We start from the raw sequence: 4,976 nt of genomic DNA, 5'->3' as shown, positions 1-4,976 counted from the left end.
AATTAAATTTTGTGAAATAATGTTGCCTATGATTTATTAATTTTTATTTGTTATAATAATTGTATATCTTTTCGAAGGGTATAATTCGTGTGAATAATTTGTACGACACTAATATTTATTACTCTTTAGTGTGCCATTACTTATTATTGCATTACATATCAATAAAAGTTGTTATCATCTATTTAAAAATTTCTCAGTTGTAGGTCGCTCGTGATATATCTTCCAACCATTTGTTATTCAGCCCCCTCCCAAATCTCTGGATAAAGAAGTGATATAGCTTTTGGGAGGACTTTATATAATTTCCGTGGAGGAAATTAGTTGAAATATGATAGTGGGAACCTAATCGGGAGGCGACCGACAGATGAGAAGGAGGAAGCAAAGACAGGGAGCGGCGATCAATGCCGGCCTGGAGCTGGGTGGGGGCGGCCCTTGCAACCAGTCCCTGGCCACCCTCTCTCCGCTCCGCTCCTCTTCAGGTGAGCTCCTCTACTACTCTACTATAGTACTCTACTCTATCAGCTATAATCATATCACTCTACGTTCTTCTCTACATTTGCCCCGTCGTCTCTCGCTTCGTAGGTTCTATATAATCTAATAGTGACCGTGCTCGCAGCATCCAGACACTGGACCACCGCTACACCGCCCTGCATGTCTTCTGAATAACCACCTTCAACACACCCTTAGTTAGCAGATGTCATCTCTTATCAGGCAGTGTTGTGGAGTTGTACCGCTCTCTCATACTTTTCCAAAACTCTATGTCATATATAACATTATTCCGAGATATTGCCATGTGATTCACTTTAAAAATTCCACTACTATAATATTGATTTATTCGTTACAATTATTTAATTTTTTTTTAATAGTTGATTTTTTGCATAAGTCATGATTAAAAAAATAAAAAGTAATGTTCTAATTTGTCACTGACCCAAAAATTTATTCCTTGAATAAGTCATTATTATTTTGATTTGGTTAATAGATAATAGCAATAAATCGGAAATATGGAATAATTATAGTGCTTATTACAATACCTCTTACATTCAGAATCTAAGTAAAAGAAAATACATGAGCATATTTCTCAAAAATGTAATGTTCGAAATCTAAATGATAATTTTATCAAAGATATCTACATCCAAATGATCTTTAGTTTCCAAAATAAATAAAAGACAATAAATTTTGTCTATTTGAACTAATTTTAATTAAGACGTATTATTTGATTACTCACTGTTTTGAAATGTCAATATTACGCTTTCGAGTATGAACAAATAATAAGATTTTAATTAAAAATGCAATCGACGCACACTTAATCATATTTCTGGCATTTTGGCCCGTACACATATTTTAAAATTTGAGAAAATGCAATGTTTATATGCTTAACAAGAAGGAGTGAGATAAATGTTTGGTTATGATGTACCTTAAATTGTTTATCATCCAGCTGCTAAGTACCCGTTTAATCTTTTCCTCCTGCACCCAAATTGAATTTAGTTTGTTTTACAAGTAAATGCAGAAAATATATCATGATTATAGTATGTCATAGGAAAGATGGATAAGGTTCTAAACGTGTGATGTTATTGTTGCCATTGGCCCACTTATGCCAACTGCTACATCCCTAAACCACCCTATTATATCTTGTAAATATATTTTTTAATTTTGCCAATATTATTTAGTTATAATATCGCATATATTCTTTTTTGTACTTAAACTCAATTCCTCTCACTATTTCATTGTTCAACAGTCAACTTAATGCATTTTATTACTAACTTGTAACTATAAAACCATTATTTACAGCTTGGTCAAACGTAACTCGTGTACTTTTTTAACTAAATATTTTCTAATTTTTTATCTTTATTTTATATGTTACCTTACCATTAATATTAGCGCATCAGAGTGTACAATAATTGACAGTCTTAATTAATTATTGCATAGATTATTTTTATTTTTATTTATCCTAGTTTAGATTAAACTATTGAAACTATTAAGCTTTTTAGATTATTCTAACATCTCTCATGTTGTCTTGAAAAACATTTCCTTTTACAGCTGATCGATGTTGACAATTAAAAATTAATAACATATGTGTATAAAAAATAATTTTATTAGTAAAATTATATAAATTCATAATTTTTTCACCGTTTCAATTAGCAAATGTGTTTATTGGAGTCGAATTATGTCCTTCAATATGTATTGAAAGTTTTCAGTTTTGTTTAAAAAAATAGAAACTAATTTTTATCAACTATTATTTATTATAAATTCATTATCATTCTCTCAATAAGAAAAATATAAAATGTCTTTACGTTTCATTTGTGAAGCTATTCTTTCGTCTGATTACTGATTAAAATATATAGGTGTAGCTTTATCGTTAACTTTCTGTATGCTTATCAGTTTAAAATATGTTTAATTGGAAAAAATAAATAAATAGCTTATTATTATAGAAGTATAGTAGAGATATATTTATTTTTTACTTATTAATTATCTTTTAAATTTATACACCAAAATTTATAAAGCTTGGTAAATTTATAAATTAATATACAATACAAATTTACGAATATTTCTTGAAATCAAATTAACCTAAATTAGGAAATCAGGTGTAACCAGTAAAATGTTAAAAGAATCTTATTTTAGGTTTTAATTTTTTTTTTAACCTTTGTGATCTTAATATATTTTTAAAAATTAAATTTTTTTAAGGTAAACAAAAAATAGAACCATTGTCTTTTCATTTCTATTTTTTTTACCTTAAAGCAATTTTAACTTTTAAAATTAAATTTAGGAACAGTTTCTTAATTTCAATTATTTTTTTGAATTAAATCGGTATAACTTTTAATGTTGATTGAAATATTTTATTTTAAGTTTTTCTACCATCCTTAACTTCATATTAAATGATTTCCTTTTCCATCTTTAACCTGTTATCTCTTTTATATAATTTAGGAATATACATTTATCACATAATGCACCTCATTATTAGCTATAACACATTACATTTAAAATTAATTAAAACAAATTTGTGGTATGTAGGAGAAATTCATGTATCAACACATTTCAAAAGTTGTGGGCATTGAATTCGAATTAAATGGAAATATTGTCGTTGAAGGAAAAATGCTCTCTTCCAATGCAAAATGAGTCATTGATATTTCACATCTATCGTCTTTCTTTTTTTTTTTCTTCTTCTTTTCTGGACCTTGTTTACCGACTTTCAGAATTCATTTAACCATTTGAGCGTTTGTTCAATGAGTCTTCATGCGCTAAACACTGTCTATCGTTGAATGCCTTTGTTATGACACAGTATTTTGAAAAGAGTGATCAAAAATAGCTTTCGGTAACACTGTATTAAAATTTAAATAATAAAATAAGATATTTATTTTTTCTAAATTATTTCACTCAACGGTATGCCATTATAATACTGTACACAGAGTACCTGGAGCTTCAAAACTTGAGGCAGTATAATTTCTTAGGTTCCAACCGACATTACATATTTTTTTGCTATAATTACTTTTTACTCTTTTAAATAATGAAAATTTGTATCGGTATACCAATAAAAGTTCAGGGGTACTTTGTAAAGGAGCGATGTATCTTGGTCAATGATTGTACAAGGAGGTAATTTATTGAAGATCAGGCTCAAACGCCAGATTTTTCCCAAATTAAGGGTACACACTAAGTAGAGGCTGGGTGGACCCAAAGAGGGCTCCTGAACCCACACGTCTTTCTCACGGCTACAGAAACAGCATAAATAATAATCTGTCAGGGTCGGATTTGAATCTGGGTCTTTAGTCAGTAGCACAGCGCCTCTCTCACTCAGCTACTTTGCTACTCTTATTAAATAATATGATTAAAAAAATAATATTTAGACCTGAAGATTCCTGCATTGATAAACAAAAAAGTTAATTAAAATTCGTATTTTACATATTTTGTAGATTTTAATATAAAAGACTGTGATAAATGTTTGACAGCCCAGCTAGCTTGGGAATAATCTATTGAGGGACAAGGTGTAGAAAGAAACCTCTGTCTACAGTAATATTTTTAGAACCTATCTACTTCAAAATGAAACCGATATTTTTTTCCAGATGTGTGAGGATATTAGGGATATTATATAGTATATTAGGGGTAAAATCTGTTTAGAATTAAAACTGCTGGTTCCCGAGTTAAAATTGAAAATATTTGCTGCAAAAAAACAAGCATTCTATTAGAGTAGTTTCCACAGTTCCGTTTAGTTGATAGAGTTTCTCTTTCTTTTTTTTTTCTTCTGGTCAACTTACAAATCTTGTTTCTATTTTCCACCCGGGTTTTGGGGGTTATCTATTTCTGCTCATCACATATTAGTGAAATAGATTATTAAAAAAAGCACCACATCTCTGAGAATTGCGGTAGGGTGAAGAATAAACCAAACCATACATAAAAGAAGAATGAATTAAACCATACATAAAAGAAGAATGAATTAAGGAATATTTTCCTCAAGATCAAGTTGCCAATAACTAAAGTTGATAATATAACATACATACAATTTTATCGTAAATAAACAAGGATCGTTTAGGAATCTGGTGTGTTATTGGTTGTATATAATTCTTCTCCTTCTTTCTCCGATTATAGTGAAGTAATAAATCATTGCTTTTTTTTCCCTTGATAAAATTAATGACCGCCGTCATTGGATAAGTTGAGTCGCCCGTTTATGAGCGGAAACCATTACCACACACAATAATCAGCCGGCTCTTCGAGTACGGAAGGATATGTGATTATGGAAGGATCATACAAAATCAAATGATATAGTATAATTTATATGATTATTAATAAGTAGATTTATAAATTATACTATATTTTTTAATATAGTATAATATGCAATGATTAACTTATTAATAAATTAGTTCCAAATGCCAGAAACATTTGTTTATTTCGGTTTACACGTATTCATGTAAGTGAGGATAGAAGGCGAATATTCACTTAATATATTGCTGGAAGATTTTTTTATTTTTTATTTACTTTTTTATTATTCT

At 29.2% G+C, this 4,976-nt stretch overlaps 1 protein-coding gene across 2 annotated transcripts in view; it reads left to right on the top strand.

Annotated features, from left to right (window-relative positions):
* The first annotated feature begins 339 nt into the window (after nucleotides 1-339).
* mAChR-A (muscarinic Acetylcholine Receptor, A-type) overlaps nucleotides 340-4,976 on the top strand; it is a 199,233-nt gene continuing 194,596 nt past the window's right edge. For both annotated transcript variants that reach the window (XM_067045524.1, XM_067045523.1), the window contains exon 1: nucleotides 340-476. The gene's annotated coding sequence lies outside the window, so the exon portion shown is untranslated. The remainder of the gene's footprint in view (nucleotides 477-4,976) is intronic.

Source organism: Halyomorpha halys, unplaced genomic scaffold, assembly GCF_000696795.3.
Source record: "Halyomorpha halys isolate HHAL.00 unplaced genomic scaffold, Hhal_1.1 Scaffold170.1, whole genome shotgun sequence".
In the NCBI taxonomy this organism is placed as follows: Eukaryota; Metazoa; Arthropoda; class Insecta; order Hemiptera; family Pentatomidae; genus Halyomorpha; species Halyomorpha halys.
The sequence above is the reverse complement of the archived record's forward strand: the minus strand, read 5'-3'. Positions and strand labels throughout refer to the sequence as shown.